We start from the raw sequence: 12,500 nt of genomic DNA, 5'->3' as shown, positions 1-12,500 counted from the left end.
TGGACCAGTGGAGACAAAACAACTGCTGAAATAATCAATGAAACATCGCAACAGACAATAATAAGTCTACCACATTACCATAATATTCAGGAACTATAACATAAATATAAAGAATAGTCGCAATAGATTGTGTGCAGAAACATCCTGAAGACTGCAGTTGCGTGATAAAGATTTAAGTTTAAATAAACCATCTGTTAGTATGTGAGTAGGTATGCATATATATATATATATATATATATATATATACGTAGACACAGAAGGGAATTAGACAGAAACAAATAGACAACCAGCGAGAGAAAAAGAGAGGTAGAAAGTGAGAGAGTGAGAGAGAGAGAGAGAGAGAGAGAGAGAGAGAGAGAGAGAGAGAGAGAGAGAGAGAGAGAGAGAGAGAGGGAACAATGAGAGTGAGGTACGATAGACAGAGAATCAGAAACATATAAGTAAGGATGTAAAACACCAATAAATAATTTGTTCCTGAATATATAATAACAATAAGTGGATTACGATCAAAATATACCAGGTTATATCTGATCGGTAGTAATAAAATGTAATGGCGTATACGTTTGTGTTTGTGTATGTGTGTGTTTGTGTTTGTGTGTATAAATTAATAAAAACAGTTAGTTGCTAAGTTAAATCGTAAAGGAGAATTATAGTCGCCAACTAAACGTGACTAAGTGTGTCAAGACACATACGTTGCTAGAAATAAAAGCTAAAATGTCCCAATGCTGTTATAAAGCACATAACATATATTCTGATAGGGGCTGCAATCGCCCCGAACACTGAACCAAGAATTCTCTAGACTGACCGGTCAGTCTCGGCTATTTCCGTAGCCATCGTCAGTAAGGTCAGCTCGTTTGGTTAATTCCGGGTTACTAGCCTACCAGAATATATTACTTTCCATAGCAGATTGCTAATGTGTATACAAAAGTTAATAAAAATAGCTACCTGCAATGTTAAACCATAATGGAAAATTATAGTCTTCAGCTAAAAGCGACTATATATATATATATATTCTTCTTTGGAATATTTCGAAGTAAACACATATAAAATTATAATCGTGCTAACGATTCTGCCAACTCATCGCCTTACGTAAATCTATAAACAATGACATGTGCAGATTACGTTGAAAAAACCCCTTTGGATAATAAAAGACTTATGACCTCGACCGTCATATATATATATATATATATATATATATATATATATATATACTAGCTGACGTTCCCGGTAATTCCCGGGAAAGCGGAGCTTATCCCTTGGTTCCCTTCTTATAATTGTTTCGCTAATCCAATAGCAACAATACAAAGTATGTAGCCCTTCAGACGATTTTTGTGCATTTACTGAGAATAATGAACTGTCTTACACAGAATCTTGTTTTTAGGAATTCCCAATAAGTTATGAACACCCAAGTTGTGAAGTCAGTTATGTAATAACATGAAATTAGTTACCCGATAGTAAGAATTCAAATAAAGTAGCCCCGAAAAGGGCTTTAATGCGTTCCCAGAGTATATAGAATATAGGAAATACTAATAACGTATGTATACTAAAATAGTGAAGCATGTTACGTAATAACAGGCTAATCAGATATGAGATAATAACAATTCAAAGTAAATAACTCTGAAATGGGCTTTTGTGAGTTCCCAGAGAATATTACCCTCAGCGTCGCTAGTGTTGGCATATTCGCGAATAAGTCACTAACCGAAATAAGTGGATCTATTGTTTAGGAAAATACTATTTATCTGTTTAAGGGTTGAGCTGGATAAATTGCGAAAATAACTCTAACAGTTCAAATACTAAGAAATAATCATACTCAATATCCTTTTACCAAATAGTTTAGGAAAATTAATGGCTTATTTCCCTTGGCTATGTATAAGGATCGCTTCCAGGGGTGAATGGGTTACTTCCCTTGGTTTTTAAAATAAAATATATTAGATATATATAAGGATCCCTTCCAGGGGCCCTATTGTCGATTTTTTTTTAACAATCTGAGTATGCCATGAGGTTTCCAGACATGAGTTCTACTCATGTGTCAAGTTTCATCAAAATCGATGAAACAATGTAGGAGAAGTTAGCTAACAACTCCAGAAACACACCCACAGACTGAACCCCCCCCCCCCACATATATATATATATATATGAATATATATATACTGAGAGGGAGAAATATACTCTAACGCACATACACACACACGTACATCCATATATATACATCTACAGAGTAAGTATGATCACTATAAACGCTCTTTAGTAAACAATTTTATGAAAACAAATTACTTTAAAATGATATAATTTCATCTTTCTCCGGTAGATATTATATATGTATTAACGTATGTAGGATGTGTGTAGATGTTTGCGTAGGTTTGGATCTGTGATAAAGTTCACGCGCAGTCATATGTACTTGAACTGTCACACGCATGTATATATATATATATATATATATATATATATATATATATATATATTCCATCTTTCGTCTTTCATTTGCCATATATATATATATATATATATATATATATATATAAATATATACATATAGGGTCACCCGTACCTCTACGTGTGTATTTTTACACACACACACACACACACACACACACAAACACACACACACACACACACACACACACACAAACAAACAAACACACACACACACAGACACACACACTCATGCTCATGTCTTTATGAATTCAGAGGATCATGCAGTTATCACAGTAAGCTCCTCCAACGGACTCGGTAATTTTGTCCTCTTTCACTCTTCCATACAAAAGAGTGAATTTAATGTGTATATTTAGAGTTTAAATGTTGAAGCAACTGTGATGTTCTGGTAATCTGATTAGTTAGTGTTGCTTATTTGAATTAATTTGTGAATATACAACAGATTTGATTATAATGCTGTACGCACATTAATACATAAACACATAATTTCTTGTTTACTGAAATTAATACTACATGAAAAAATGTTGCGAAAAGGCCGTAATCTAATGGAAAACACGTGGTTAAATAAATCTATATTCGCCTCTCATACTTCCTGACGCACGCACACACTCATACGCACACACACATACGCACGCACACACATACACATACACACACTGACGCACACACATTCACATACAAGGCCTTCAGGTTAAATTTGACGGCTTTTGTGCCGCTTTCTTTCAAGAACAGCTTGATGTATTGGCGAACAGTCAATTGTGTTGTAAAGCATAAGGATTAAGGTTGTAGTTGAGAAAACGTTAGCTGATATGGAAGACTGGAAACCATCCGAATATTGGAAAAGAGTTACCTGTATCATGAATATTCGCAACGGGCTTCACGCTGCCGACATTAACACTGCTGCTCTATGCTCTGTAAACAATATAAAGGCTGTAAGGCTTGACACGCACGTCATGAAAACCAAGTTCGTCCAAAATGTAATAGCCTTTGGATATATTACTTCTGAGGGTAACGTCATGCCGCTCCAAATCTTCGAATAGAGACATCGATTCAATTCAGATGACTATTTGAAGCTGTTGGAGACTTTGGTCAAATTTTGGTTAGAGATAGTCACGGCTGGAAGGCCATATGTATTGTAGCAGGGATTGGCTTCTTTCCATACCTCCGGAAAATGTTACCATTGTCGGAGAATTTCCACGAATTCACCAGCTTCAATTTTAGTCTCGTGATTCCCTCAGCTGCAATCCCATATAATCCCATGGATTACCGCGTATTGGGCGCGGTTGAGAAATACAGCAACCCTTCTGTCTGTAACACCAAGGCCGAGCTGGCGGCGAAGATCTATGAGACATAGTGATGAACGTATGAAATCTTCTTGAGGCCTTAGTGGAAACTGATGGTGGCTATTTTGAGTAAACTGTTGTATGCAGCTGTGTGGTAAGAAGCTTGCTTCCTAACCACATGGTTCCGCGTTCAGTCCCACTGCGTGACACCTTGATTCATTCGACTAACTCTTCTTAATTCTATCTTTATTATTCTAACCTAAAACTTCGTTCAAGTTGTATTTTAAACGAAAAATTCGTTAAGTTGGTTTTTGCATTTAATATTCCTGTTAGCTTATATTATAATGGACGTAGGGTTGATTATGTAATGTTTATTATTTTGATATTTATAATAATATTTTTCTATCTTAATATAATAAGTATTTTATATACATTCATTTGTTATTTATTGTTGGTTGATATATGCATTCTTTTATTATTATTGTTGTATTTTGAACTGAAGATTAGCTATATTTTTGAATAGAATTGATTTTCGATAGTTTTAATCGATCTTAATCGATTTAAATTTTCTTTCTATTTGAAAATTAGTTATGAAACACGTGTAGTCGTTTCATTATTTTTATCTTATGATATTTACTTTGTACTATATTATACTTATTTATTGTGCTTTTACTTATTAATTTTTCTATATGTGACAGTGGATTTTCATCGATGAGTTCATGAACCTTGGTTCTTTTCCCTAAAACTATATATATATATATATATATATATATATACGCACATACATTCATTCATTCATTCATTCATACATACATACATACATACAAACATACATATATTTACTTTTTGAATATTCTCAGTTCAATGACTGCGCAGACTTAACAAGTCCATAATTCTTTTACGGGATGCAATAAAAATGATACATGTGGCTGAACCCTTGCTATTATCAAAAGTTAATCCCTATCACTAAAAATGAAAAGAAAACAATTTTCTAATGAAAATAATACCAAATCTTTAAAATTATTTCCCTTTTTCTTCGACAGTCATTTATCGTACTGCAAACGTTTTGCCTTCTGTCTGCAACTCAATGTTAAATTTGAATTCATCGAAAAAATTTTGCATACAATCTTTTCTATCTACTTGGTACATACATACATACATACATACATACATACATACATACATACATACATATACAGATATATACATATTTATATGTATATATGTGTATACATATATGTGTGTATAGAAAAGTGTTTGTGTATGTATGTACGTATGTACATGTATATGTTTATATTCTTAGTAGTATTGTGTATGTAAAAAGAACAAAAAAATTCTTTTACATAAACTGTAACTCTGAGTTGTGTTATAGATTTTACTTACTTTAAAGTTTTTATTTGAAAAAAAAAAGGAAAAACGAAAAAAAAAATAAGCCTCCGTATATGTTGTAAATCTGTATCACTGTAATGTAGATAAGATATAATCCTCAATTGTATGGTAAATCTCAGGAAAACATACTCAAATGTTTCATGTAAATAATCATAAAAGTAAAGAAGATATACACTCTGGAGATTGTATAAAATCCTGTTATAATGTAATACAGCTACGACAAAAACAAGAACAAGAATAACAGCCGAAGCAGCAACAACAAAAGCAACAACAAAGACATGAACCACAACAATGATAACAATAGCAGCAACAACAAGAACAATAACGAACAGCAGCAGCAGCAGCAGCAACAACAACAACCACAACAACAACAGTAATTGCTTTTATAATTCATGAATAAGTTTCTGCACATATGAGATGCATACAAGTCTGTGTGCCTGTGTATGTATAAATCCTTTAATATTTCAAGCAGAAACAATCAAATGATATATGTATACAAAGATCATGCATGCTCATGTAAATAAAATACAAAACACATAAACATGCATATATATATATATATATATATATATATATATATATATATATATATATATATATATATGTTTATATATTTATATATATATATGTGTGTATATATGATGTGTGTGTATGTGCCTTATCATAATGATTACTCGGCGATACCTATATATGCGTGTGTGTGTGTGCGTGTGAGTGTATGTGCATGTGTATGTATGTATGTGTATGTGCATGTCTACGAAAACCCTCCTTTCAATTATACTTGCTATATGGTTTGAGCAATAGAAATTTCAATTACAATTATTTCATGAAGAAAACCGAAATGCACCAACATTTCACAATCCGTATTTGAACCAAAGCCTCTTGGATATTTAGTCTGCCTTATATTCAACTGAGCTATTGCAATTACCATTACAGAAATATATTTACTTTCATTAAAACATTTCTCATTAAATCATTCTGCTTAAGCACAACAAATTGCTAATTGTTTTTATACAAATTTAAATCTCTCTCGCTCGCTCTCTCTCTCTCTCTCTCTCTCTCTCTCTCTCTCTCTCTCTCTCTCTCTCTCTCTCTCTTCATATATGTATATAACATTATTGCAAATTTGGGATTTTACCAATAGAACCGCAACTCCTATTTCAGGATAACATTATTGTATGGAATACACATAGAAAGATTTGTCCAATAAAATGATATAAGCATTTAAAAAACTATCATAAAATACAATAAAATTATTTTAAAAAATATTTGAAAAATCTATATAACTTACCTGTTATTAGTCTGTGGGGAAAGAAGATATTTTTAATCAACGCTACACGTGTTTCTGCGCTCGTGGAGTGTTTATAAAGGCTATACCTAATACATAAATCCACCAGTGCGTCCTCAGGCTATTTATCTTATTCTTCTACTTATTAACGGATCAAAGTTAAAAATATATATTACTAAATAATCTTTAACTCTGCGTATAGCAAAGTTATAGACCTAAAATTATTTATCTCGTACCCCTTGCTTGGGTCTTTTTTTATCAACGTCACCACCTTCTTGCTTGCAGACTTGGGAATTCTCCCATTCTGCTGCCAGTTGGCGTAAACGCTAGCCAGCAAGTGCCTGAACAAGTCTGGCATGCTTTTATGACATTCATAAGGTAGAACATCGAGACCCGGCGACTTCTCCCCGGGGCATTCGCCCAGCACCTCGATCACCTCTTCGGCTGTGATTGGCCCCTCACAGCACTCAGCCTCTCATGCCGAGAGACGGGGGCCATCAGACAGGAATTCCCTAAGGTCCTCGACATGATCCAGCGTCTCACTCCTCCCAAACAACTCGGCAAAGTGCTTGTAAAGCGCCTCACACACGTCTCGTCCCGTCCTTCGACCGAACACCCATTGTCATCCATCCACCAGAGACCTAATTGTGGCATCATTGCCACGCAAGGTTTCTACCGTACGGGCGCATCCGGCAACATTAATCCCTTCCTGTAGCTTCTCTACAGGAATATCAATGTTTTCGGTTGCCACAGCGGCAACCACCGAAAACTTTCTAACAGAGTTAACATTTCTCTCTTCGAGAGTGCATTTTTCATGCATAATTTCGACCGACATGCTCGACCGAAATTAATTACACAAGAAAATATAACAAAAATCGGTTTTCCACAACGAAAACTGATAATAATTTTCGAAAAAACAGTTTATAAACATTTTGACAATATTTCAAATCCCGCCCCGCAGGAGGAGGGGGTTCACAAAAATAAAGTCTAAAACGACTTTAACAAGTCCAATTTTTTTTTCAGTATTTCGTTTAAAATTTGCCACAATGGGTACAAAAAGAAATAACAATTTCTATCACCCGGTACACCGGGCAACAGCACGAAGTTCAGCAATAATACAAATATATGAAGTTCAGCAATAATACATAAATACAATAAGTCCAACAGTAACAAATGCAATATAAAACGATAAAATTCCTTACAGACCAAAAACAATTCTGACCTCAGTCAACGACCGGAAGCAAGCTTCTTGCAACACAGTTACGCCTACGTCTATGACATACATACATACATACATACATACATACATACATACATACATACATACATACATACATTCGCCATGATAGATCGCTGACCACTACATTTATATATTTTTTTTTCTCCTTGTTTTTCTCCTTATTTCTTTCTGTGTTCCTTTCAGTTGAAGAGCGTAGCTCGAAACGTCAAAGACTTTCTCTATTCCCGAGCGTTAAACTAATACATCCATTTGTTGTTTACACAACCTGTCTTCGTCTGTTGTTTTTCGTAAATTCTCCTACATACATACATACATACAAATGTACGATGTATCTACGTATGTATGTATATGTGTATATATATATATGTGTGTGCGTGTGTATGTTTGTATGTATATGTATATATGCGCATTGAAGGAAGGGTAAATTCTTAGAATTCCTGACTTCAGGAAAATATTTTTTTGAAAGATTCTAAGTTATTTTACTAATTAACTAAAACAATTTTCTTTGTTATTAACATTTTGAACAATAAGTGTTGTTTCGTTAATAAAGACCTATCACAAATTCGATAATATTCGTTGCCACATTTATGAGAACTCTCCAGTGACCCCCAAAGTCGCAGTAACTCTAATGTTTTACTTAGATCATAAAAGTAACAAATTAGCAAAGTAATTAAACTGTGACTGTCATTACTAATTAGCGACATAACAAATACAACTTAATTGCAATATTGTAAATGTATGTCTGTTGTCAGTTAGCCGGCCAGTCCTAATTTAAGCTCAAATAAGCTCAAAGACATGTAGCAGGGATTTTCTTGTCTACACTTTCAAACATATTGTACCTGAGTCTATTTAATCCAATGTGTTTACTGTTTTACGATAATATGATGTCTATTTAAAAAAAGAGTTGGCTGCAATATTTAGCAGGATGGCTCGTACTTAAATGTGTTTAATATGGCAGTGGTTCATCTTAGTTATTCGTTTCCACTTTGTTTTTCATTTGATAATACAAGTATATACCACCAGTGTATCCGCGAATGTATAAATACGAAGTTATTCTCAGGCACCTATGAGTTAAGACAGACTATAGATTGAAGCTAATGTAATTTCGGAGTATTCTTTTTCAAAACAAGTTGTTAAACATATGGTATATTTCTGTTTATCAAGCAAACACCTAGCTGTCACTCATTATGTATTTCAACTCACCTGAACTTCTCTCAGCTTTCAGGAATTTGACAGTCGTGTTCTTTTTCAGCCAACGATTCTAATAAAATGGCTGAACTATCTGTGCTTGACATACATGAAAGGTTATGCATGCACACATAACTGTGTATATCATATTATACATTTTCATATGCTTACACCCATACGTGCACGTATATACATACATACATATACATATATGTATATATATATACATATATATATATATATATATATATATATATATATATATATATATATATATACACATATATACATATACATACACATATATATACACACACATATATATATATATATATATATATATATATATATATACAGAGAGAGAGAGAGAGAGAGAGAGAGAGAGACAGACAGACAGACAGACAGACAGACAGATAGACAGACAGATGCACAAACAGACTGATACAAACACATTGTGTTTATACAAAGCGGTCGCCTTTCAGAAAATTGTTTTTGGGTAAGACCTACATTACATACATAAGTGCATATATATGTGGTTCGTAATTTTACTCAAATATTATATGTACTTCACATGCATAGAATTTTGTACACACATATATACCAACACACACAAATATTGAAATAGTAAGTAAAAAAAAAAGTATTTTATGAAGCTCCCTCGCACGCACGAACACACACACATACACACATACAACTTGTGTTATTCTGTTGTTTATTTTATTTTATTTTACTTCTTTGGTAACATAACACTCAAAAACCATGTAGAACATGATCGCAATTTTTTTCGTGTGTGCTTAACGTTTCTTCGATCTTGACCAAACCAACGATATCTGCACAGCTGGCAAAAGGTCAGTTAGCTTAATACTAAGGAATTTTCACGAACATTAATTTCCTTGAGAGATTATCGGTATTAACTTCTATAGGACACATAAAGATACAAATCACCGCGTGTCACGGATAAAGGTGAAGATCAGTGCCTGACCAATCAGTGAAGAAAATGTAGCGCGCTATGGAAGTCTTTTCGTGCGTGAATCTCATCAAATGTTCCGGTATATTATTTGCAATAGAAAGACTTTGTTAACATTACGTGACTTAAGTTGGATTAGGAGAATGTACGATGTAAAGTGAATGATTTTATCATATTTCATCTTCAAGGCATTTATTTCAGATAAGAAAAGCAATTTTTTTGACCAGCCTTGATCTGAAGCAATTTCAAGATGGAGTTATGATTCATACAGAGAAAATTCTGGTCTAAAAACTGATAAACATACATACATACATACATACATATAGACAGGTAGGTATCTATATACAAATACAGGCGTGGTTGTAACCACGTTACGAGATCAGTTTATCAAAATCATCAAAATTACGTAAGTAGACCTGCTTGTCTCAGTCACAGGTGGAAAATTGCTCTTGGAGAAGGCTAGAAATATATTCTAATACGAAATAAATTCATTATACTCTATGCTATGCTATGTATGTATGTATGTGTGTATGTATGTATGTATGTATGTATGTATACGCCCATATACTTAAATGTATGTTTTCTCATAGAATGCAATATTAATCGATCTACAAATTCAGACAGGTCAATTCGATAAAATGTGAAAGCGTTTTATAGCAACACACCTCTATTTATTCTATATAGCAATCAACTATCTATCATCATTGTCTCCGTGTGTGTTTCATGAATGCAGTGAGTATGTTTCTGTATACTTGTATGTAAAGATATATATACAATTGCGCACACAAAAAAATTCGCTCTATAGCATGTTATACTTCAATTATTATTAGTGTTAATGTTTTTGTAGTTCTTAAATCAGATTTCCCCAGGAAATTCTGTGAACAACGACGTTCCATACCATATTTCAGTATGTCTACAACTAAATTTTCATGTGTAACCTTCCTTTTTCAGGCAACAACAAGGCGCCATTATTCCAACGTGTCTATCTGTCTTTTACGAACCCAGTGACTCCACAAAATTGAAGCTGAAACAAGAAATACTGGTGAGGAGAAACAATAGAAATTGCGAAATCTTTATCTATTATCTGTTACTTGTTTCATTCATTGGACTGTGGCCATGCTGGAGTACTACTTTGATGTACTTAGTCGAACAAATCAACCGAAGTACTTATTTTTAAAGTTTGGTTGGTGTTCAATGAAGCCCGATGTAAAAATAAATTAGGACACGGCTAGGCATGGCAGGAACGTCCATGTATAAGCTTAATAACATATGGAGCAGCAAAAGTGTCTTAAGTTAAAAACGGGACAAGCGTGATCGCTCATTTGGCCAATAGGCATTTATGACTGCGAAGCATGGACTCTGGACACATTTGAAGAGAATATAATCAATACGTTTGAAATGTGGGTATATAGGAGAAGGTTACGAGACTCTTACAAGGACCAACTGTGTTACAACAAATAGGTGAAAGAAACTCTAGAGCATTGTGAAAAAAAAAAAAGCTAATCTGTTATGGCTATATTCGAAAGAGCAGAAGTAAAAAAAAACATATCATGGAAAGAATAATGGAGGGTAATAGTTCAAGGGGCATGCAAAGAATGCAATGAATGGTCAATATCACGAGCTGGTCAGAAAAGTGTGGCAAGGCTGTTGGAAAACTCGCATAGAATAGGGAAGGCTCATTGTAGTGTCATCAATGTGCTGCCAGTGTACGATGCATGACGACGACGAGGTGTCCTATCAGTCATTTTTCCGAACCGCTAAGTTTTGAGGATTTACACGAAACCAGCAACGGTTGTGAAGCCGCGAGGGACAAATAAAGGCACACACATATACAACGTGCTCCCCCGCTGTTTTCGTCTACCAAATTCACTCACAAGGTATTGGTTGGCCCACGATTATTGTAAAAGATGGACACTCAAGGTACTCACGCAGTGGAACTGAAGTCGAAACTATGTGGTTGCAAAGCGAGCTTGTTAACCACAAAAACATGCCCCAATGCAAAAGACTAAATTAAGTATGGTGTTACAGATTGTCATGCTAAAATGAGGTAAAGAATAGTTCCTGCGTGAAAAGTTGACAGGGTGGAATTAACAAAAAGAAATTAGCAGTACTGGTTGAAAAACGCAGTATTTAATCATGGAACTGGGGGTCCTTGATTTTGACACATCAAAGACTTCTCACCAGAAATTGCCAAAATCATATAATGAAGCCGAATAAACCGAATAAATTAAGTAGCTGCTGAATAAAGATAAGCTGGGTATAAACGATTAATCACATTGTATCTAGCTGTCTGATCATAGCCAAGATAGAATATATTTATTGATATGACAGAGCTGGGCCTTTTGTATTCTGGAAATACTGCCAACTTTATGAAAGAACAAAAGAAAAGAGATGAAATTGACACATACCAGACAAGAACTCAGAAAATGAAAAAAACGACTACATTCTGGGATAATCTAGATGTCAGATAATCTACCTGTCAGATAATCTAGCTGTCAGATTTTAGCGAAGAGAGAACATACTTATTGGTATGAAACATCTAGGTCTTTTGTACCGTGGAAATACCGCAAATGTCACAAAAGAACAAAAGAAAAGAGGGTGGAAAAGATATATACCTGAAAAGAATTCAGGGAATGAAAAAGCGACCATACTCTGAGATATTCCACTCGACGCAAAGACAGGAATACCAGGGTTAATCAGCCGGATATTCTT

Source organism: Octopus bimaculoides, chromosome 4 (assembly GCF_046866305.1).
Source record: "Octopus bimaculoides isolate indiv1 chromosome 4, ASM4686630v1, whole genome shotgun sequence".
In the NCBI taxonomy this organism is placed as follows: Eukaryota; Metazoa; Mollusca; class Cephalopoda; order Octopoda; family Octopodidae; genus Octopus; species Octopus bimaculoides.
The sequence above is the reverse complement of the archived record's forward strand: the minus strand, read 5'-3'. Positions refer to the sequence as shown.